The sequence below is a fragment of the Saccopteryx leptura genome, chromosome 5, assembly GCF_036850995.1.
Source record: "Saccopteryx leptura isolate mSacLep1 chromosome 5, mSacLep1_pri_phased_curated, whole genome shotgun sequence".
In the NCBI taxonomy this organism is placed as follows: domain Eukaryota; kingdom Metazoa; phylum Chordata; class Mammalia; order Chiroptera; family Emballonuridae; genus Saccopteryx; species Saccopteryx leptura.
In genome coordinates this window covers 57,213,991-57,239,475 of record NC_089507.1, presented here as the reverse complement: position 1 = coordinate 57,239,475, position 25,485 = coordinate 57,213,991, and the positions used below count along the sequence as shown (strand labels likewise).

General features: G+C 39.9%; 1 long non-coding RNA gene across 1 annotated transcript; it reads left to right on the top strand.

Annotated features, from left to right (window-relative positions):
• Window positions 1-21,763: 21,763 nt before the first annotated feature.
• LOC136406789 (uncharacterized) lies at window positions 21,764-24,250 on the top strand. Its single transcript, XR_010751706.1, has 3 exons — window positions 21,764-21,805; window positions 22,586-22,633; window positions 24,224-24,250. It is a non-coding gene; the product is annotated as an uncharacterized lncRNA (long non-coding RNA).
• The last annotated feature ends 1,235 nt before the right edge of the window (window positions 24,251-25,485 follow it).

The window sequence follows — 25,485 nt, the reverse complement described above, 5'->3', positions numbered from 1 at the left end:
TTCCAGAATAAAAAAAGAGTGAAGAAGAGTGGCATTGCTTTACACATTTGCAAATCTCTTTCATGACTGTCTTAATAGAAGATAGATTTTATATCTGCTTTTGCAATCAATCAGCTATGATATGTTTTGTTGGATGAAGTATAAGAAATAAATTGAGCCTCATTCAGATATGTAGTTGAAAAAAGGATGGAGTATTTTAATAGCCCTTTCAGAAAATCATAGACATTCTTCTTTGATACTACACAAGTGGCAGGTTAATAGAAATGGAGAATTTGAAACTATGTCAATTAAAATTTTTATGTTGTTAAAAAATCATCAGATTTATATGGAAGTATAAAAAACCCTGAATAGCCAAAGCAATCCTAAGGAAAAAGAATGAAGCTGGGGGCATTACAATACCTGACTTCAAGGTATTGTAATAGTGTAAGGGCAGGCAATACCTGCCCCTTATAGGGCCACGACAATCAAAACAGCATGGTATTGGCAGAAAAATAGACACTTAGACCAATGGAACAGAATAGAAAGCCCAGAAATAAAACCACATATATATGGTCAAATAATTTTTGATAAAGGGGCCAACAACACACAATGGAGAAAAGAAAGCCTCTTCAACAAATGGTGTTGGGAAAACTGGAAAGCCACATGCAAAAGAATGAAACTCGACTACAGCTTGTCCCCGTGTACTAAAATTAATTCAAAATGGATCAAAGACCTAAATATAAGACCTGAAACAATAAAGTACATAGAAGAAAACATAGGTACTAAACTCATGGACCTGGGTTTTAAAGAACATTTTATGAACTTGACTCCACAGGCAAAAGAAGTGAAGGCAAAGATAAATGAATGGGACTACATCAGAATAAAAAGTTTTTGCTCAGCAAGAGAAACTGACATCAAAATAAACAGACAGCCAACTAAATGGGAAATGTTATTTTCAAACAACAGCTCAGATAAGGGCCTAATATCCAAAATTTACAAAGAACTCATAAAACTCAACAACAAACAAACAATCCAATAAAAAAATGGGAAGAGGACATGAACAGACACTTCTCCCAGGAAGAAATACAAATGGCCAACAGATATATGAAAAGATGCTCATCTTCATTAGTTATTAGAGAAATGCAAATCAAAACTACAATGAGATACCACCTCACCCCTGTTAGATTAGCTATTATCAACAAGACGGGTAATAGCAAATGTTGGAGAGGCTGCGGAGAAAAGGGAACTCGCATCCACTGTCGGTGGGACTGTAAAGTAGTACAACCATTATGGAGGAAAGAATGGTGGTTCCTCAAAAAACTGAAAATAGAACTACCTTATGACCTAGCAATCCCTCTACTGGGTATATACCCCCAAACCTCAGAAACATGGATATGTAAAGACACATGTAGCCCCATGTTCGTTGCAGCACTGTTCACAGTGGCCAAGACATGGAAACAACCAAAAAGCCCTTCAATAGAAGACTGGATAAATAAGATGTGGCACATATACACTATAGAATACTACTCAGCCATAAGAAATGATGACTTCGGATCATTTACAACAAAATGGTGGAATTTTGATAACATTATACGGAGTGAAATAAGTAAATCAGAAAAAAACAAGAACTACATGATTCCATACATTGGTGGAACATAAAAACGAGACTAAGAGACATGGACAAGAGTGTGGTGGTTACCAGGGGTGGGGGGAGGGAGGACGCGGGAGGGAAGAAGGGAGAGGGGGAGGGGGAGGAGGAAGGGCACAAAGAGAACTAGATAGAAGGTGACGGAGGACAATCTGACTTTGGGTGATGGGTATGCAACATAATTGAATGACAAGATAACCTAGACATGTTTTCTTTGAATATATGTACCCTGATTTATTAATGTCACCCCATTAACATTAATAAAAATTTATTAAAAAAAAAAATTTATGTTGTCAATACCATACAGCCAAAGATCACCAGGAACACACCTATAATTGAACAAAGTTAGCTTTGTTGAATGTTCTAGCCCAGCCATTGGCAGCACCAGCTGATAACATTTGGAGAACAGTCACTTAGCTAAGCCCAGTTAACCCATAGAATTGTGAATTATAGTACTATAAATGTTTATAGTTCTTTTAAGCCACTAACTTTTGGGAGAATTGGTTACACAGCATTAAATAACTCAAAACATTGACAATCCAAGAAATTAAAGTTTAACTATGATAATCAAAATTGAAGGATAATATCAGGATGAGCTCATCCTTCACAGAAACATTGTTTTCAGAGAATATACTAATAGTCATGAAAGTCTTTCTGTTTTGGGATTTTTGATGTAAATAAGTATTTGTGTGTGTGTATTTTAAACAATTACTGCTGCTGCTGGATATAGAACTCACATACAGGCATAACTAGGGTCCCGTGAATCTCTAAGAGTTAATGCTTTAAATTTGAATGTTTATTTCTGTAGAACTCAAAACCTCCCTTTGTCAATATTTTAATGATTAAGAGAAAGACATAAACTTAAAAAAATTTTTTTTCATTGATTTGAGAGGAAGGAAGAGAGAGGGAAAGAGAGAGAGAGAGAAAAAAAAAGCATCAACTCATTGTTCCACTTAGTTCCATTTAGTAGTGCACTCATTGATCGCTTCATACACATCGAACCCTTGACCTCAGTGCACCGGACAATGCTCTATAAGCTGCCAACACCAGTCATAAACTTTTTACTCTCTGGGTTCATATCTTGAAATATTTCTGAGAGACTAGTTAGATTTATAAGGGACTTTAGACATTAAGTACAATCTCAAAACCACTCCCCTTGCGGGTATCTGCTGAAATGCTCCAGGGAGAAAGAACATCATTACTCCTAAGACAGCCTAATTATGATTTGGGAGAGTTCCATGTGTTAGAAAGTGTCCCTTTTTATCAAGCATCAGCCTGGTATGAGAATCTGGAGTCAGAGATTTGGGTTTCAATTCCGGCTCTGGGATCTGTGAGGTGGTCTGAGCGATGGCAGCCACACTGAACCCCCTGTACCCCTGCCCTTCAGGATGCAGGGAGAAGCCTCGGTTACCTACACAGGTGTGCTGAGATTCTGGGGACTAATTAACACTAAAACAAAGACAGAACTGTTTTAACATAGCTCTTATCTTAAACTAAATGATACAGAGATAAATTTATTTATTCTTTATTGATCATAAACTATTTTGCACCAGATGAAGATAATTTTAGGCATGTATTTTTAATAAATAGATTAAATTCATTATTTAATTTAATTTTAATTTAAGCTGTTTTAAGTGTACTCAGTTTCTTTCTTTTTTTAAATTACATCCTTTTTTTTTTTCAGGCATCTTATAGCAAATGACATTGGTTTTTCAGTTACAGTACTGTATGGGGATGTTTGTTTTACAATAAAAGGGTCCAGACTTTGAGAAACATCATCCTTGCAGATAAAGTCCAAACCTTATGATGTCACCTGTGCCCATCTCGATAGTTTCAAATCTGAGCTGCTTGTCAAACCCTTTCTAGATACTTGGTCTTTCTATGGTCCCCCAATTATACCATACCTTTCACATTCTGGTTCCCTGTCCTCCAATTACTCTCCTCCTGTTTGGGTTGCTTTTATTCTTATGACTCAGCTCAAATGCCTTCTCCTCTGTGAAAACTTTCCTGACCCATCCGCTCCTCACTTGCATCCCTCGGCCACCAGCTTGCCTTGGGTACCTTCCAGAGAGCCTGACGGCAGTGATTGGCTTCCGTGCCAGTCTCCCCCACCAGTCTGTGAGCTCCCTAATGATGGGCAGACGGCAGGTCTCATGTCTTTCGCTGTTGTCTCCTAAACTGGCCATGCACACGTTTGGCACTCCATAAAAATCACTGGAGTATGATGACTAGCCAATGAATATTAATAAGGGTAAAAAGTATCCTTGTTCCTAAGTTGGAATCTACCACCAGGTTACAAATTCAGTATAAAATATCTCTAGAAAGATTAATGGTAAGAAAAAAACTGTATCACACAAAATCCAACCTAGGCGTGGCAACAAAAAGTTCTTTTCTTTTTTTAACAGAAAGATTTTTTTAAAAAAAGAAGCAGAACAAAGATTTTTAATTGAGTGATAATATTCTAGAGTGGTGAGCAGGTGAGAAATAAGCACCTTCATGTATTATTGAGTGGTAAACTGGTACAAAAAATGCTCATTCTCTTTAACCCTATAATTCCACTTTTAGATGACTCTCTTCAGAAAAATTCTCAAGAGTGCAAAACTCCCATGAACAATGATGTTCTTGGCAGAATTGTTTGTAATAGAAAACAAACAAACAAAAAACAAAACAAGAATCTACTCTGAAGACCACAGATGAGGGGTGGGATAAATAAATTATGACCTCCCCTAATTCTATGAAATAATATGTACATATTAAAAAGAATAATTTTCCATTAGCTGTGCTTAGTGTACATATGGGATTTGCACTTTCTCTTTACATGGTGCATCAGGAAGGTTTTGAGTGAAATTTTGGAAACAAATCTAATTTTCAAGGCTACTATTATTCAGTATCTTTTGAGATTTTTCTTATGATTATGAGATAGTTTTGTAATTAAGAACACAATAAAATACATATTTAAAAACCAAACTACAATTTGATACCCCTTTTAAAAAGGGGCACTACACCCTGGCAAGCTGCTCAGTGGGTTAAGAGCATTGTCTCAAAATGACAAGGTTGTGGGTTTGATCCCCAGTCAGGGCACACATGGGAAGCAACCAAAGAATGAACAACTGAATAGAACAACAAATGAATGGTTCCCCTCCCCCGCCCCTCTCTCCCTCTCTCTGTCTCTCAAAAAATCAATAAATATCAATATTAATCCTGACCAGATAGCTTGGATGGTTGGAGCGTCATCTTGGAGTGTGGAGGTTGTAGGTTCGATTCCCCTGTCAAGACACATACAGGAGCAGCTCAATGTTCCTGTCTGTCTCTTTCTCAAAAAAAAGGGGGCCATTACACTTCAAGACATTATTTTTTGTAGAGCCACTAGGTGTCACTCTGAGCAAATGATCTGTGGAATAACTAGCTGCTAGAAAATGCTGCTTTTCCTCTTACCAGCCAGCTAGAAAAAACGACGTTATCTGGAAAGGAGGAGCAGCACAGACGCAGAGAGGTGGAGGCGGCATGTCTGAGGGGGCAGCAAAGGGATCCTTCCAGCGGAAACCTGGCGCATATGGCAGAACTCAAGCTCTTAGATTCTGAGCCCTCTTATTCATGTGTGTTAGCAGCCTAGCCTTGACAATTGCTTTTGTTTAAAAAATCTCTATTTTCACACAAAACCTTTCTAGCATCTAGGAAGGATTTTGACCAAAAAAAAAAAAAAAAAAAAAAAAGAAAGAAAGAAAAGAAAAGAAAAGAAAAGGAAAAAAAAGAAAGAAAAAAGAATCCAACCCAAATCTGATCAAGTTTCTGGATCTACCCAACTAAATGATAGGCACCAGAGGGCCCAGAGGAATGTGTTAAATGTCAGTAAGCATTTGTAATCAGCAAAATTTAGACCAGAGATTCTACAGAACAAATGACCTGGTTTCTTCAACAAGTAAATTACAAGCAGACAAAAATGATAAAGAAGAAATCTACAGGTTAAAAGAGGCTTAAGAGCCATATCAAGCAACTGCAATGTATAGAAATTATTTAGATCCCTAATTAAAGAAATGATTTTTTTTAAAGACCATCAGAGGCCCTGGCCAGTGGGTTCAGTGGATAGAGCATCAGCCAGGTGTGTGGATGTCCTGGGTTTATCCCCGGTCAGGGCACACAGGAGAAGCAGCCGTCTGCTTCTTCTCTCCCTCTCCCCCTTCTCTCCCACTTTGCCTCCTAGAGCCAGTGGCTCGACTGGTTCGAGTGTGACTCTGGGTACTGAGGATAGCTGCATTGGAGCACATCAGCTTCAGGTGCTAAAATTAGCTTGGTCTTCAAGCATTGGCCCTAGACAGGGTTGCCAGGTGGATCCTGGTCAGGGCACATGTGGAAGTCTGCCTCACTATCTCCCCTCCTCTCACCTAAAAAAAAAAAAAAAAAAAAGAAGAAGAAGACCATCAGAGACATGGGATTATTGACTGGATATTTGATAATATTAAGGAATTATTCTCAATTTTTAAGGTATGATAACGATATTGAAGTTATTTTGTTTTTAAGTCCTTAGAGAAAAACTGAAACATCACTGGGATTTGTTCCAAAATAAAGGCTGTGTGTGGGGGTATGGATTCTATTACACTGGCCCTAAATTGATCATTGTTGAAAGTGGGTGATGATTACAGAAGGGTTAATTATACTATTCTCTTTACAGTTTCGGTTTCAATTTTTTAAATAATAAGCATTGTTTAAAATTAGATGTTGGTGATAAGATGGGAGGAGTAACTGACATACTTGACAAAGAAAACAATCAAACTTCCTCAGGCACGACTGGAGCCAGATGAGAACCACTGCAGTCTTTAAACTTCTGAGTGGGCAAGAATTAAAAAAAAAAACAGTTCATGCATTCGTTTTTTGGAATTTGGTAGTGGGGGAGAAATCACCTACACTAACCTCATTAAGCCTCAGTGTCCTCATCTGTAAAATGTCCATCACACACCATATTTTCAAGGGAGTCATGACACCTAAGTGGGAGAAGCATGTAAAAGAGTATTTTGAATACTACCTAAGTGCTAATAGTTGTTTATGTGATAACACTTGTTTATTTATTCACACATAGTCAGAGTCTCTAGGTGTGGTTCTTGGAACAGGGTTTTTGTTAAAAGATTCACAAGATATTGGTTCTTCTGTATAGCCAGGGTTGACAACCATTTGTCAAATTGATCTTTAATCAATGAGTAGTTCTGAGCAATCATTAAGAAGACAGTGTCTTGGTTGATGTAGTTCTCAAGCAACTTTTAATGACCAGAGGCACACTGTAGGTGTTTGCCCCTTAGAAGCATAGGCCTTGTCCAGCTGTCCACCCACTGTGGCCATTTGGCCACATATGACCCCCCAGTTGCTGACACAGGAAGAGTTAAGCAATTTCAGATATTTCTTGTGGAATTTTCCCTTGTGTTTTCCTTCCTTGTGGGAGGTTTATCTTTTCTGATTATAAAAGGTTTTGAGTTTGGTAAATTTCCCAGTTTCAGATAGGAGCCAGAGAGACAGGTCAGAGTTCCTGAGTCATGGTGCAAGTCAGACCTTCCGGAGTGTGTACCCCTGAGTCATGCTGAGCCCTGAAACCATGGGGTTTGAGGCAGTAATCCTGCCACACCATTATACCCAAGGAATTCTCTGGCAATAACTTCCTGTGTGAGCTTCCTGTCTGTTCCTGAAGGTTCTGTAAAAAAAAGAAATAGGATCAGTTGAATTTCTTAAGAAAGGAAAAAACATCTGGGCTAAGAGAGTCATGTTTCTGGAGAGATACACTGAAACAGCGCTGTAAAGGGGCGCTCAGCTTCTCCACATCTCTTCAGGAGATGCATGAGCTGTGTCAGGCCGTGGAAATAAAGGTGTCCTTGCTGCAGTGGGACCTCATTTTAGTTCTTCCCTCTACATAGCTAGGCTTCTTTCTTCCTCAACACACGTTCTCAAATGCAAGCACCTGGATGGGCTCTTTCTGGGCCCAGCGGAAGTCAGCACCAGGAAAGCATGTACCGTATTTCCCCATGCGTAAGACACACCATTTTCTGAAAAATTTGGGTGTGTCTTATATACAGTGGATGTAGATTTTTTTACTTGCATTTCCTGCTTTTTTGTGCTTGTTTTTGTGTTCATTGTTGAAGACAGTGATTCATCATCAGACACAGATGAGGATAAGCTAATGGATGGGAGTTTTGACAGTGATGAGGAGTCGTGTGAATTTTATGATGAATAAAACTTGAGTTCAATAACTTTATTGAACTCAATAAAGTTAATACATTATTTTTCAAAATTTGGGCCCCAAAATTAAGGTGCATCTTACACATGGGAGAGTCTTATACATGGGGAAATATGGTACTCTGGAATCAGAGATGCCAAGTGACATCACAGCTTCGCCCCCACCTGACACACAATCTTGAGTGAAGCACTGAAACGTTTCCCTGTTTGTAAAGTGGGGTTCATGATTGTTTCTACTTCAGAAGATTGCTGGGAGGATTAAATAAGATAAAACTTAAGTGAGATAAAAAAAAATGCTTAGCACAGAGTCTGCCACATGGTAAACTATGATTACCTTTGCTACAAGGTCTGCAGCCAGAAGCCCCCTCGACTGGTGCTCCTTGAGCACCGTGCAAGCAAATCACCTGGAGACCTCGTCTAAAAGCCCATTCAGGCTGCAGAGTTTCTGTCTGAGAAGATGGAAAAGTTCTGGAGATGGACTGATGAGGTTGCATGTTGGGAAAACAGCTGTGTTAGGCTTGCTCGATTGTGCTTTGCTTGCTTAGTGCATGAGCACGTGGCAGTGCCACGTGTATATAGACGATGTAAGGTTATGTATGGCTGCTTGCCCTCAGGGCGGATGGCTTTTTTTTTTTTTTTTTTCAGATGGCTTATTGTGGATTGCCTACCAGCACCTGTGAGGGGCCATTTCGCTGTTCACTTGCCTGAGAAGTGGTTTCCCCTGCCTATTTGCTCGTCCACCATTGGGAGACTCTATTAAACGGAATGTTCGAACACTTTCTGGCTCTGCAGTTTCCTTACCGTCTGCCTAAGTCCAATGTGACCTGCCTGGCCTCGGCCACCGGCATTACGTCGCACAACAATGTGAATGTACTTGACGCCACTGAATTGTATATTTAAAAATGGGTAAAATGGCAAATTTTGTTATGGACATTTTATCACAATGATTCCGTTTTATTTTGTTTTGTTTTGTTTTGTTTTAAAGAAGCACATTCAGTAGTATTTTTAGCAAACTGTTAGATGAGCCTGATGATACCGGTTTGAAGACCACACTTGGAATAGCAAGGCCATGAACCACCACCATCAAGTTTATATTTTACTTTACAGTTCACACAAGGCATTTCTATGCCCCTGGGGTCTGTGCCCCCTCAGGAGCAGCACGTGGTACTGTAACTAGAACAAACACAATTGTCGCGCACCTGCACATACCGTGTCTTGGGTAGTTGACAGGTAGGTAGTTTACAGGGCTGTCTCTCTTTAAGCAAATAGGACCTTACCTGAGCGCTTCTTTGCTATTTTTGTTTTGACTGCTTTTTTTTAGGCCAATCTCTCAAGCAAATACTTTCCACATCAGCTTAGGCTGTGCCTTCCGCATTCATCCTCATGGTTCTGGCTGGAGATGAGCCCCCAGCCTCACTAGGGAGCATTTGCTTCGCCCGTTGGATGCTGCCCTTCCTCCCAGCCTGGTCGGGAACATTTCAAACATCTCCTCTGTATTTACGTTTTAGCCAACAGGACCCATGGAAACTGCTCTGTCGTGTGTGTTGGGTGTGGGACACGACAGCGTTTGTTGGAATTCTAGCCTCTGGTTAGTTGTCACTGCTGCCTATGGACAAGTGAGAACAGAGCTGGGAGCTCCCAATTGCATGCGTGAGCTGCACAGTGAACAGCACCCCAAACCACAGCTTTCCACATGTGTCCGATGTAAGCTAGTGAGAAACTGTTCTTCCCAGAGCGCTGCACTTACGGCCCTTATTGGTGTAAGGTATTTTTCCGTGCTGAGAAGGAAGGAAGGGGCCAGAGCCACCAAGTGTGGAATAACAAAAGGCTTTATTGAGTACAGAGCGCTCGCATCCTGCACGGCAAGGTTCCCTGGCCCCGAAGAAAGAAAGCTGGAGGAGATGGAGGCCAGGGAAGTCGCAAGGATTAAACCACGTGGGAGATATTTAAAGGGTCCCTCTAGGGAAGTTGAGCTAATATGATGTGGCAAAATCTCACTGGCTGGCAGATGGTCGCTTTTTTTCAAAGGGTTCCTGTGAAGCCTCTTTTAGCACACTTGGTTGTGGGTGGTCCTAGCCAAAGTTCGAGGGTCTGACCTTTCCCATTATCCACCAACTTTATATTCTGACCTTTTGTGTTAAATAGAAAAGGGGCGCCATTTATTCATCTGGCTACTTCCTGCTGATTAGGGGCATCATGGGGAGGGAGAGATCGGAAGACGGTGGCTTTGAGGGGTGTCAGGAAGAACATCCGTTTGGCCGTGAGTTGAGAAACTTTGCAGATGCAGTCCTGTAAGGATTAATAAAAAGAGGAGTAATAGGGGGATTTGTAGGGTTCAGCCTTTTAGTAAGCTGGAGATGGATGGAATCCAGTGGTTCCAACTGCCAGTGCTCCTGTAAGGAGGCAAGCTTGAGGCAAAACTGCATTTCAGGAGTGGTGTAAAAAGGGGAAAGGAAGGGATCTCATTCATTCCCATAACTGAGACCTGTGAGGGAACTAGAGGTCCAGAGTGTGATGGCAAAAAGAGAAGGTAGCCCCCGTGTCCACAAGAAATGAGATGGACTTACCCACTTGTTGCAGTATACCCTGGGTTCTCCGAGTCCAGGCTGTGTCCTAGGAGTTCGAGCGATGCACCCACCTGGCTGGATTGGCCTTCCCATTCGGGCGGCTTGTCCTTCACGTAGAGGCGCTGAGGAAAAACCTGTTGCCCAAAGGGGCAATCTTTCTGCCAGTGACTGGGCTGCTTGCAGTCAGGGCAGGGCTCAGTGGGCAGCTGCAGGCAGGGGCCCTCCTGGGACCAGTGGTCCTGCTTGCCACACTTAAAGCAAGCTGCTGGTGGCTCTGCTGGTCTCAGGGTTGCCACAAGTGTCGGGGTTTGGAGCGTTACCTTCTGCTGCATGGGGGCCTGGCGAACAGGCCTGTTTCTACTAGTTGGGACCATTAAAAACTTTAAATGCCATGTTCACAGGTCCAGGATAGGGGTTTGGGGGTTGAGAATAAAAGGAGGAGGGGGGCTCGTGTGGAGCCCAGCACCCAGATCCTGCAGGAAATGCTGGAGCCAAAGGCAGGACAGGGCCAGAACTTCCTGCAAGAAAATTGGGGTTGGACGTCCTGAAAACCAATGTAAGAGCCAATGCCAGGCTGAGAATGGCCTGACGGAGGAGTGACTTAAGAACACAGTGAAGGGAGGGGCCCCTGGTCAGCAGGGGAGGAGAAAGAGAGATGGTAGTGGTGAATAAGAAACAGGTTTTTGCAAAGGGAGGGGAGGAGGCTCTCAGAGGGAAGACCTGAGCACTAAAGAGGTCCACAGAGGGACCATAGAAGTCCCAAGAGAGGGGCGCCCCTGGGGATCAGACAGGAGGGAGAGAGGGTTGAGAGTCCGCAGAGAAGGAGGGATTAGGATCAGAGGTTTTAGATGAGGTTTCTCTGGCCAGAAAAAGGCCTGCGAGGTGGAACAGGTGGCACAGAGATTAAGGACGGGTGTGCGAATAATTAGAAGCTGTGTATGTAAGAGATCTCCAATCAGTTCCCAGCTTTTTTGGCAATAGTTAAATTGGTGAGGGTGTTAAAACCGAAAGTCCCTTCAGGAGGCTAATTCAATGGGTTCTGTGGCCTGGCCACAGCGGAGAAGAACAGTTTCTTCTTCTTTAGGGAGGGAGATTCCTGTGCCCCCACAGCTGCCCTCAGTCTTCGGAGTGGTCAGATTTGAGTGTTAGCATCCTAAAACTCAAGGTCTGGCCACGGACGGAAAAGGTAAAGTGGATATGCTTGGGACGTCTCCACAAGCACACGCACTCGAATGAAAAGGACTTCCCTGACGTAGCTACGGTTTCGGACAGGGAGTCTCGGTGGAAAGAACTCAAGGGTGGGTGGAGGCAGGGGACTTACTGCACCGTGCACCGAAGTGGGTGGAAGGGCGGAGATCCTGGTTCTTTCTCAGAGGGGATGAGGAAGAGGAGCGGTCCTTACGGACTTCAACTCCTTCCGGGTTTTGGCACCAAAATGTAAGGTATTTTTCCCCACCGAGAAGGAAGGAAGGGGCCAGAGCCACCAAGTGTGGAATAACAAAAGGCTTTATTGAGTACAGAGCGCGCATCCTGCACGGCAAGGTTCCCTGGCCCCGAAGAAAGAAAGCTGGAGGAGATGGAGGCCAGGGAAGTCGCACGGATTAAACCACGTAGGAGATATTTAAAGGGGTCCCTCTAAGGAAGTTGAGCTAACATGATATGGTGAAATCCCACTGGCTGGTAGACAGTCGCTTTTTTCCAAACGGTTCCTGTGAAGCCTCTTTTGGCGCGCTTGGTTGTGGGCGGTCCTAGCCAAAGTTCGCGGGTCTGACCTTTCCCATTATCCACTGACCTTACAATTGGTGCACTTGCCAACAGCTGATGCCTGTTCTAGAAGTTCATGCAAGTTTAAACTTTGGACTGCCATTATTGTACATCTTTCCTGGGAGTATTCTGCAGTAATCCTGTGGTAACTGTCCATTTCCCAAGTCACTGGGAACAAGTACAAGGTCACTCACTGGTCCATCCTAAACTCTACTCAAGATTAAAAAAAAAAAAGTCTCAACAGCTTTTCAGAAGGAACCTTATTGCCGAGGCCAAGGGGCCTGCTGCAGGCCCCTCCAATAGTGGGAGACCCCAAAAGCCACGAGCAGCAGGAATTCCCAGGGGTCTTGAGTCTCAAAAGGAAGTAGGCAGAACAGGCATCCCAGGGTTCAAGTCTGTAGGACAGGGGTTCTCCACATTAGAATCATCTGGTGAAGAGAATGTCTTCAAAAATACTGATGCCCGGATCCATCCTAGATGAATTAAATTGAAATGTCTGGGGGTGGGACCAGGGCATCAACAATTATTTTTTAAAAGTAAGTCTAATGTGTTTGAAAACTTGTACATTAGAGGGTTTCTGTTTTATTTTGGTTTTACCTTAACCAGAACAAAAAGTATAGTTGGAGACAAGGAGGCCGGAGCTATGATCATCACAAAACGAAGGGCTCCAAGGTTTTTATAACAAAACATGAATGCTTATGTCTGAACTAAGCAGCAGTTTTAACCACTGAAATCATATTGCAAGTGTGTTTACCCCAAGAATGAGGATAATTGGCTCTTAGGTGAGGGCACAGAAGCCACGGCCCACGGCCACCTTGGGAGCCCCTGGACCGCTGCCATGTCCCTGGGGGGCAGGAGCTGGAGGGAAGGGAAGTCTGGTGTGTGTCATTCGCAAAAATGCTCACCAGATACCCACTGGATGTATTAAATTTTAAAATGAAAAGAGTTTTAACTATAAAAGAGAATTTCAAAAATTATCTCTTTACCTGAGCGGTGTTTGGAATGAACTATTCCATGAAATAGACAGCAAACATAATAGGACTTAGCAAAGAGATGACACACTTACCAAACTCACTTATAAAGAATTAAAATCTTACTTTTGTATTTCCTGCTCACTTGTCACACTCACACTCCCTTCTACCAGGAGAAATATTTGTTTGAATATCCTTTAGAAAAATGAGATCTCTAAAGACAGTAAGTTTTACCTACATGACTTAACATTCTTTAAATCCATTAAGGAGCATGGATTTAAAGATATATTCTAAGCAGGATTGAAAAAACTTGTACAAATACCAGCTTTTTAAAAAATGCTGAATCAGACGCTGGTTGGTTAGCTCAGCCGGTTAAGAGCATTGGACCGAAATGGCAAGATTGAGTGTTTGATCCCTCGTCATGGCACACATGGGAAGGAACCAAAGAATGCATGACTAAGTGGAACAACAAATGAATGCTTCTCTTCCCCCTCTCCTCTCTCTCCTTTGCTCTCTCTGTCTCTCTAAAAAATCAATAAATATTAAGCTCTGGCAGATAGCTCTGTTAGCAGTGGTCCCCAACCCCCGGGCCGCGGACCGGCACTGGTCCGCAGAGAAAGAATAAATAACTTACATTATTTCCATTTTATTTATATTTAAGTCTGAACGATGTTTTATTTTTAAAAAATGACCAGATTCCCTCTGTTACATACGTCTAAGGCTCACTCTTGCCGCTTGTCTCGGTCATGTGATACATTTATCCGTCCCACCCTAAATGCCGGTCCATGAAAATATTTTCTGACATTAAACTGGTCTGTGGCCCAAAAAAGGTTGGGGACCACTGGTTAGAGCGTCATTCTGGAGCATGGAGGTTGCTGGTTCAATTCTCTGGTCAGGGCACACACAGTAAGCAGTTTGATGTTCCTGTCTCTCTCTCTCCCTATCTCAAAAAATAAATAAATAAAAATAAATTTTTTTTTTAAATTGCCGAATCATAATGACCTGGGATGGGGTTTCAGAACTTGCAGATGGTGACTTTACCCTATTGCTGCTATAACAAATAAACCAACATGAATTTATTATCTTACCATTCTGCAGGTTCGAACTCCAACACAGGTCTCACTGGGCTAAAACCAAGGTCCCGGCAGACTACCTTCCACAGAGGCTCCAGGGGAGAATCCGTGGCCTTGCCTTTCTAGCTTCTGGAGGCCACCCCTAGTCCTCCACTCACGGTCTCTCTTCCCTCTTGATAGCCAGCAACGGCAGGTGTGCTCACATCACTTCCCTCCGACCTCCTCTTCTGCCTCCCTCCTCTGCTTTTGAGGGTCTTTGTCATTACACTGAGCCCATTTGGGTAATGCAGGATAATCTTAAGGTCTCAAGGCCCTTAATTTAACCATATCTGTAAAGTCCCTTTGCCATGTAAAGTAACATATTCACGGGTTCTAGGGATTAGGGCCTGGCCATCTTGGGGGAGGGCCGCTATTCTGCCCCAGACAGATAGTTAAAGCTCCCCAGATAAATCTGAGGCAGCCTGTCCATGCTCTGTCACTTGGGAACCACTGCTGGCTGCCAACGGCTCTCTCCGACCTGTATCTCTCATTCCCAGCCTAGACTTCCTTCTAATGAAGTTCTCATGGTTCTGTCCCTATCTGTGTTGTCATTCCTCCCCCCACCCTCCACTTCAGTGGAGAGTAAGACCTCCAGATAACTTTCATTTATTCAGTTTATTATAGTTATTGAGTGTCTCTGTTTTTCACTTTTCTCATTTTACTTGGGTCTATTTAATACAACTATTAACTAGTCAGTAGTCTCTATGTGAACCTAAAGAGTTTATCAATTTTTAAAAATAACTTTTTTACTTGGGCTTTTCATTGAAAGAAACTAACTCTCGCTAACTCAAGTGTAAGGAAGAATTTCAGTAAGAGTGGAACTGAAGAACAGAAATGTCTGGCATCATTTATCTTAGAGTTGGGAAGATGGGGAAAACTTTCAGGAACCAAAGTCATCCTTGGAATATCAGCAGTAGTCATTTTTGGAATATCAAAATCATCCTTGGAATATCAGTCTCTTGAATATTACTCAGCAAATGATCTTCGCTTTTGGGATAAACACAGTTCTTTAAAACCCACTAAACACATTGACAATTACTGACATACTTTAATTTTTTTTTCATGAAGGTAATATATAGGGTAAAAATTTTAACAATATGAAAAGGTATAAAATAAAAAAAAAGGTCCCTATTCTTCTAGAAAGAAACCACTGTTAATCTTTCAGGACCTGTTTCAAGATACACATAAGTGTATCAGTATATATCTTTCTTAAAAGCACATGTGTATCTATATGACTTGTTCTTTACTTTTTTTCACCAAACACTATTTTTGGTGATTTTTTCCATATTTATATTTCATTCTATTTTTAATAACTTGTTTATATTCCATTATGTGGATCATCATCATTTATTTAACTAGTCCCCAACTGATGAACATTTAGATGAATAAACTTTTTGCACTTATAAATAATAATTCAATAAACATCCCTGTCCATATTTTTTCTCCCTTGCATTGGCAAGGTAAATTCCTAGAAATGGAATAGCTGAGTCAAAGTGTATGTGCATTTTAAATGTCAATTTGCCATCATTTTGTATTTTTTCTTTTGTAAATTGCTTACTCACGTTATTAGTCTATTTTTCTATGGAGTCATTTTTTTTAAAGGAAAGATAAAGTAAACTTTGAATATGTATATGTGGATTGGTATATATTTATATTAAAGGATAAAACTATGAAAGGATACACACCTCTGTATCTGGAAGGGATGTTTGGAAATGCAGAGATATTAAATAGTTTTCGTATGTAACTTGTTCTGTTCTAAAAAGAGAAATAGAGATCTTTGAGCCATTCTTTTTTTTTTTTTTTTTTTTTTTTTTTTTACAGGGACAGAGAGTCAGAGAGAGGGATAGACAGGGGCAGATAGACAGGAATGGAGAGATGAGAAGCATCCATCATCAGTTTTTCATTGCAAGACCTTAGTTGTTCATTGATTGCTTTCTCATATGTGCCTTGACCGTGGGCCTTCAGCAGACCGAGGAACCCCTTACTCAAGCCAGCGACCTTGGGTCCAAGCTGGTGAGCTTTGCTCAAACCAGATAAGCCTACACTCAAGCTGGCGACCTCGGGGTCTTGAACCTGGGTCCTCCACATCCCAGTCCGATGCTCTATCCACTGCACCACCACCTGGTCAGGCTATGGAGTCATTTATTTTAAGAGCTCTTTCTATATGAGGAAAATTAATCATTTGACATATAAGTTGAGATTCCCATCCCCCACTTCCACTTTAACTTTTTTTTTTTTACTTTATTAACTATTAAATGATCTCTTCCCTAAGGGAGAAGTGAGAACTTGAATATCTTTGCTCACCTGTCCTGGTTTCAGGATTCCCAGAACATCATGTATATGCAGACTTTTCTGCCACTTCCTGCCTCATCATCCTTCATGAGACTGAACCATTTGTGGTTCCATGAATCCACCGTATTGTTTCTCACTTCTGTGTTTTTGCTCATATTAACCCCTTTTGCCTGGAATGTCTTTTCTGTCCTTCCCATTAATCCCGGGTAAATACTGCTTATCACTTATGATTCAGTGGAGTCATCTTCCCCTCCAAGAAGCCTTCTTCTGAGCTAGCTTTTCCTTTTCTGTATCCCACTGCACCCTGCGCACACCTATATCATTACACCGACCACACTGTGTTTTCATTATTTATGAATCTGATATTTTTGTTAGCTTTATTTCACAATGGGAAGGAAATATATCTTATCTATCATTTCGTATTCCCAGGCTCACAAGAAACTTTTTTTTTTAAAGGAAGGAGGGTAGGAAAGAAAGGAAGGTAAGAAGGAAGAAAGAAAGTCAAGCCTAGGCAAGCCCCCTGCGCCACGCCCCCGTTAGGGTCTCTACCTTCTGTTTCCGCACCTCTATGGCTTATCCTTTTCTTACAGGAAAGGCATTTGAAAGTTATCACCTTATGTCCTCACATCGTCCTCTGAGAGGTTCTAGGGCTGTGAAATACAAAGAAAGAATTTGTCCTTCAATCCTTACTTCTCTTTTTTAAAACCTCATATTACAGCATTTATTAAAGTATTCCTTTAGCGCATAATTTGGAGCAGACATTATATTATTTATTATATTCTCTACTCTTCTATAGCATTTAACAATTTTGAAGTCACTTGCATATAAATTTTAGTTGACCTTCACACAACCCTAAGAGGTAACTAGAAAAGGTGCTAGGAACCCCATTTCATAGATGGAGAAACTGGGGCTCAGAGAAATTTTATTAATTGCTATAGGTCACATAACTATTTACCTGTGGAGCCAGGACTTAAACCCAGTCCTTCTGACTCTAAATCTAGTGCTAGTGCTCCATTTTGCCTCTTCATAGCCTAGTAAAAGTTTGATTTTGGTTATATGGCTATTTTAATAATGTATATCAACATGTCAATACAATTACATTTGTATCTATTACATACTTAAAACTCAGGGAATGACCCAATATAAGAATAGGTTCTATTTGTTCTTTATGGGCAAGGGCAAATACTTCCTTCTTGTCTAAGATCTACACATTTCTTTACAGTAAGAATCTTGCCAGGTGGGAAAAATGTGAAACTGAATAGCAGGCAAGATAGTTAGTTGTTCCTCCTTTGGTCTGCCATATTTCATCACACCCTTTTTTCTTCTCTCACTCTCACCTTTCAGCCAGTAAACTATTAAGCATCTATTAAAATTAGTGTTCACAAAGAGTATGTACTTACATAGTTGCCATGTTACATAAAAAAGAGAGGCAAGACTTCATTAAGATTTTAGCTACATAAATAATATGCTAAAGAAAAGATTAGAAGGAAATGCATCAGAAAGTTACTAGAAGCCATCCTTAGTGTTAGGGTCATGAGTGGTTCTTATTTTTTGTGTATACATCATTTGGAATCGTGTACCTTAAAGGGTACAGTGGCTCACTATATTCAGATCATCATCACTACCTAATTCCAGAATGTTTTCACCACCCCAAAAAAGAAACTCTCTATACTCATTAGCAGTCACTCTTATTTTCCCCTCTCCCCAGCTCCTAGCAACTATTAATCCACTTTTTGTATCTATGGATTTGCCTATTGCCCATATCTCATGTCAATGAAATACAATATGTGGCCATTTGTGTCTGGTTCCTTTTATCCTTTGTGTGATGTTTACAAAGTGGCTCCATGTTATAGCACTTCTTTTTGTTGCTGAATAGTATCCCACTGTGTGGATATACCACATTTTGTTTACCCACTCAGCAGTTGATGGATATTTGAATTGTTTCTACTTTTTGTCTAATATGAATAATGCCTCTATACACTCTTTCACCAGTTTTTATGTAGATATATTTTTCAGTTATTTTTCATATACATCAGAGTGAAATTGCTGAATTGTAATTTTTTTTAAATGGTTCGAATTTACCAAGGGGCATGTGTTGGTTTATAAGATGAAATGAATTTTATTCAAAAATTAAATACACTTTTATTTTTAAGAGAATGTAGATTAGCAATATAGACCAACTTCTTGTCCTAGTCATACTTACTAACTTCAAGAAAACCAACCTTTGTGCCAGTTTCATCAGGTATGCATCCAGTGAGTGGTTCATAACACCATCTAAACCTGCTCAGAATCTAGCACAGACAGAAGACACATCAAAGACCTGAGTACTCTATATCTCCCTTAATGGATTTTCCAAGTGTTGACAGAGCAAAAATTCAACCATCCCAGATCTTTTTAAGTTACACTGATGATATCATACCCGTCTTTCTGAGAGGATAGAGAGAGTCTCCTCATGGCTGGTTGTCCTAACAAACTAGTCAGGACTCCCATTCCTGTCCCCTGCTTTGGTCTGCTTCCTCTCTGCTAAGGCTGTAACCAGACATTTTCTCTTTTGCTCAAACCTCTCTTCCCACTTAACTATCCAAGTCTCGGTGTCCTCTAATGCAGTGGTCCCCAACCTTTTTTGGGCCACGGACCGATTTAATGTCAGAAAATATTTTCACGGACCGGCCTTTAGGATGGGATGGATAAATATATCATGTGACCAAGACAAGTGTCAAGAGTGAGTCTTAGACGGATGTAACAGAAGGAATCTGGTCATTTTTTAAAAATAAAACATCATTCAGACTTAAATATAAATAAAACAGAAATAATGTAAGCTATCTATTCTTTCTCTGAGGACCAGTACCAAATGGCCCACGGACCACTACTGGCCCGTGGCCTGGGGGTTGGGGACCACTGCTCTAACGGATTAACCAGATCCTTGTTGCTCAAATGCCCCCATACTATGTCTTGTTCTATTTAAACATGTTTCTCTGCCCACTGGGGGCTGACTCTCAGGCTACTGCACCCTCCCTTTATTCAGATCAAAATGCTGTTTTCCCACCGAATGAGATAGAGGGAACAAGACTTCCTCTGGAAATGCATGATTCATAAATTTCAAGGGGTTTATTTTTAAATCTTTTAGGTTGAAATCCTTGAGGTGTAGATCCTAGCCAGACTATGAATTCATTATGGTACTTTTCTAGTTGTTGCAAATATTTGTCCTCATTGCTCATTTGCAAAACCCTAGAATCTCCTGAAAGAATTATTCATGTCTCATGAATAACCACAAAAATGTATTATGATCAAAGACAAGGGTCTTAGCTCCACAAAGAATGAGGTGTTGATAGGAAATCCCTGTCTCATCCCTATGTAAATCAGGGTGATCCAAACCCACTTTTTTTAATGTGTTGATATTACACGTCATTAATATCTACATACATAAATACCTTTTAATTATCCAGATCATTTGGAAACAAGACTTCAAAGGAAATCTTAATCATACTGAACATTTTACTCTTCCTGGCATACAAGGTAGTATCCTTCTAATTATAAATTATATTATCTTGTAAAAGACATGGGCAACTAGAAAGGTTGCAAATGAAAGAATTTATTTTAATATAGTGACTACCATTTTAGTTTGCTTTTATTGTCACAGTGTATGTTTTAATTTGATTCTTTATTGTTTTATATGCTCACATGTATTTTTATTTTAAATATGTTACTATGATGTTTTCTCTGGGTTATATTAGGGCTTTAAAATAGTTAATGACTGAAAACAAATTATAGAAAAAGAAGAGTGACAAAAACTCCACATAAATGGAATTTGAAAAGGTTTCTGCAAATGTACGTCCTTCTCTCCTCCATTTTTTAACAATGTCAGGAAAAATGAGGGGAACGTCAGCACTTCTAAGAGATGACCATGAAAGATATAGGCCTTCCTGAGAGGCAATATTTACATAAACTTGGTCTATCATTCTTTTGAAGTCTCTCTTCTCATTTCAAATATTGTTTAACCTTGACAATGGATTTTTAATCAGCTATTGGCAATTTGGTTCAGAATATATCCTCTTAAGGCATTTGGCAGATCTAAGATTACTGGACATGTGTTGTTATTTTCTGTGTTGATTTGTTTTAATATTACATTCATAGCCCTCTTAGTAAAAGTATTTCAAATGAAAGAATATTTATAATAAAGTTATCATAAATGATACATCTTACAAAAATGAATCAATTAGCCAAACCGATGGTGGTGCAGTAGATAGAGCATCGACTTAGGATGCTGAAATCCCAGGTTTGAAACCCTGAGGTCATCAGCTTGAGCGGTGGGATCATGAGTGATGCCATGCTCACTTGCTTGAGCCCAAAGTCACAGACTTGAGCAAGGGGTCACTGGCTTAGCTGGAGCCCCCTGGTAAAGGCATGAATGAGAAGAAATCAATGAACAACTAAAGTGCCGCAATTATGAGTTGATGCTTCTCATCTCTCCCTTCCTGTCTGTCTGTCTGTCTTTCTCACAAAAAGAAAAAGAAATAGTACTTATATTTATCTTTAGAATGCCTCATCTCTCTTCCCTCAAAACAACAAAAACGACATTTTATATAACATTTAAAAGGTATATTAAAACTAGAATTTTTCTTGTTTCCATGAAAAAAAATGACCGAAATAAAATAAAAGTCAGCATAATACAATAGGAAACAGAAAACTATGTACCTATGAGAATTTACTGATATATCAAATAAATAATCTACATCATAATAGAGGTGTGTAAATAGAAAAAATATCCACTTCTAAATGGCTATTATACTAATCATATCTACCTATCAAAGTCATTGTAAGAATCAAATAAAATAATAAATTTTTTAAAGCTGTGTTTTTATAAGCAGTTAATAGAATATAGACCAATATTCTTTATAATTTACTGAGAAAGTATTTCTAATAGGCATTAAATGTTTTATACTGCACTTGAATATGTGTGTGTGTGTATGAGAGAGATGTACATCCTGAATTAAGGCACACACCATTTTAAAGAATTTGCATCATAATTGATATTATAATTTGTTATGTCTATATATCTTTTGGTTCCCAACAGCATGACCTTCACCCATGCTCCCTAGTAACATGCCTAACCCAGTGTCATGCTACAGAAGTAGGAAAGGGCTCCATATTTTCTAAGTTAAGAAATAATATTTTCTTTTTACTTGTAGACAGAGTGAAAAGATGAAAGCGGTGCTTCTGATCACTTTCCTTTTGGTCACAGCTCACTCTACACCAGTAAGTAACCTCTTGATGTCTACTTCTACAAATCACCCTTGGTCCATGCGTTCTGAACTTTAAGTTATACTCGATCCTCAAATAAAATCTTTCCTTGGAAATCTACTATAATCTGCAAAGTTTCGTTGGAGCTGAAAACAGCTCTTTTAACCTGTCTTAAAAGATGCTATTAGAAAAGCAAGAGATATAGTGGGAAAGTTCTCTTAGCCTCAGAGCAAGCCTATGGTTTTCATCCTTGGTTGTACTTTGGAATTGCTTGGGAAACTTTAAAAAGTCCTGATGTCAGGGTCCCACCACACAAAATCTGACTTAACTGGCCTGGGCTGTGACCCAGGCATCAGGACTTTTATAAGCTCTCCAGGCAGCCAAGGCTGAACATCACTGTGGGGGCATTCAGGGGAGCGGTGACCACTCTGGAGAAGCCCTTGATAAACTTGAAGACAGTCAGCAGCCTGGGGGTAGTAGGTTAAGGAAGACTACAGTTCAAGTTTATTGTGAACAGAGAAGAGTGTGAATGGGCTGAGAGAACTACCTGAGATATACTTCTGGTATTAAAAAGGATTAGTGACTGGTGTTAACAAACGTAAGTTCATTCATTCATTTTATAAACCAATTTTTCTTAAATATCTATCTATAAGAGATGGATAACCACACTAGTGGACAGGATCACACAGATGACAAAACACAATTCCTGCCTTCAAGGAATGCAGTGTCTACATTTCCTAATTCATTTCTCTTATGTACTGTTGATTTCCATAATCTGTCTCTCAATTTTCACAGGTACGTCAATTTCATTCTGGAATTCAATCTCGTTTCTTAATCTGTAAGGTAATTGTTCCCCTTTTATTAAAAAAGCATAAATTAAGAATGTTTGCTGTCTTCTAGAAAGATTTGATTGAGGGAGAAAATATTTGACATTTTCAAGAAGTAATATTTTCAGAAACAAAGTATTAATATAATGATAAGACTCACTCTGAGGTAGAAACTAAAAATCTAAGGTAGAAAGCATAGGAAATAGTGTGGCTGGCCTGGCTAGGATTCTGTAGGCAGTCCCTACAGTTGGGAGAATCGACTCCAGAGGAACAGACCCTCTCCAGGCCTGTGGAAGTGAGCAGTACCAGCCCTGAGCCGCCTCTTGTTTGGGTGAACAGCAAGTTCTCAATAGACAACCAGTTTAGATACTTCTCTTGTGCAAGTAAACGGGAAAACATAAGTCATGAAATTTCTTTTACAAGTTTAGCATAATTTGACTTAGATATAGAAGCCAATTAACTAGAACCCAGAACTCACCAGAATATTTTGGTTTTTGCAACTTAATATTTTGTCTTTACATTTTAGAGTCCATTGATGAATGATCCCATGTAGACTATTAATTTATCACATTGTAAACTTGTTAAAATATATCTATTATAATAGTTAAAACTCCTCATAAAAAGTTGTGTATTAATTCCTTTTAGAAGACATTATCACAACTGACAAATTTCTACTTCTTTATCCAAGCAAGCTCTGAGAAAATTTTATACTTGTTTCCAGTCATTGTCTTTAGCATAGATTTTTTTTATTTTTTATTTTTATTTTTTATACTTTTCTGAAGCTGGAAACGGGGAGAGACAGTCAGACAGACTCCCGCATGCGCCCGACTGGGATCCACCCGGCACGCCCACCAGGGGCAACGCTCTGCCCACCAGGGGACGATGCTCTGCCCCTCCGGGGCGTCGCTCTGCCGAGACCAGAGCCACTCTAGCGCCTGGGGCAGAGGCCAAGGAGCCATCCCCAGCGCCCGGGCCATCTTTACTCCAATGGAGCCTTGGCTGCGGGAGGGGAAGAGAGAGACAGAGAGGAAGGAGGGGATGGGGGTGGAGAAGCAAATGGACGCTTCTCCTATGTGCCCTGGCCGGGAATCGAACCCAGGTCCCCCGCACGCCAGGCCGACGCTCTACCGCTGAGCCAACCGACCAGGGCCTTTAGCATAGATTTTGATCTATAGATTGTAGCCTCCTGGAATATTGCTTGCTGCTTTGCATCTTCCTAAAGGTGGTTGGGGTATCTCTGCAAGCTCTGGTCTGCTTAGAAAGATTGCCAAAGCACACAGCTCTCTGCTCCCCACCTTGGTTCTCAACAGAAAGGCAGAGATAAATCACTCTGTTTCAAGGGCTTTTGGTTGTTTTTCCACCGAAGTTACTATCTGGGAAATTATTGTATCTGGGAAAGTATTCCTCTCAGCTAACTCCTGACTCCCTTCTCTTCAATCTAATTGCCCAATTCACTTTACAACAAGCTTCTTTACTAATAACAGATCTTAAAGCAATTTTTGCAAATTTGTCTTTGAATATCTTATTTTCTTCAGAACATTTAAAATGTGTTTGAAACAAAGTTTCCTAATTATCAAATGTCATGTAACTGTTTTTATTTTTCTAGCATCACTTTCAGAGGTTAATTGAATTCTTCAACGCCTGTGTAAGTTTTTATTCTTGATTTTTCTATCATTAAGAAGACTTGAAAGAGGAGTGAGGGTTCAGGAATATAGGGGAAGATATTGGAGATGTGAAATAATGTTTGAGAGTTTTATTATTATTATACTGGCTACTTTTGTCTTTTATGTTTTTAGAAAAAATTTAAATCATTATTTATGAATTACAAATATTTCACAGACTAATAAAATTGCTAAAAATGGAAAAGCAAAAACTTGTGACTCTGAAATGTTTCAATTTCTTTTCTTTTTTAGCAAGAGAGACAGAGAGAAAGAGAGAAGGACAGATAGGAACAGACAGGAAGGGAGAGAAATGAGAATCATCAATTCTTCATTTGGCACCTTAGTTGTTCATTGATTGCTTTCTCATATGTGCCTTGATTGGGTGGGCTCCAGCTGAGCCAGTGATCCATTGCTCAAGCCAGCGACTTTGGGCTCAAATCAGCGACCATGGGGTCATGTTTATGATCTCACACTTGGGCCAGTGACCTCGTGCTCAAGCTAGTGAGCTTGTGCTCATGCTGGCGACCTCAGGGTTTTGAACCTGGGTCCTCTGTGTTCCAGGCTGATGTTCTATATACTGTACCACCGCCTAGTCAGGCCAATTTCTTGAAGACAGTTATTAACCAATAGTCCTCTTAAATTTGCATTATGTGTTTCCTAATAAAAATATTTGAGAAGGAACTTTTATAAAGGAAAAAAATCTATTTTAAATTTACTTTGAAAATATCTCTAAAATTATTTTTTTAATTTCTGTTTTTCAGAAGTTATTGTAATGTGTAGTTGCTCTATTTATCTTCATTGAGAATCACAGTGCTCCTTGAATTTTTCATCATTTTTGAAAATTTTCAATGATCTGATTAAAGATTATGTCTATTTTTCCTTTTGTGTTCTTCTTAAACTACAAATTCATTCACAATCAACTTTTGCATTGATTCTCATAATTCTTAAGTGCTTTTTTTCTATTTTCCATCCTTTTTTCTCTGCTTCAGTCTATCTTCTGTGTACTAATTCTATCTCGAGTTGTATTCAATCTGATGTTAAACTAATCTATTCAATTCTTAATTTCAATTATTATATTTTTCAGCTCAAAGGTGTCCATTTGATGCCAAAGTCACCATCTATCTTAATTTCTTGAGCCTTTTAAGCATAGTTCTTTTAAAGTTTGTGTCTGGTAGGTCCATTTTGTGAATCTCTTGAGCATCTGCTT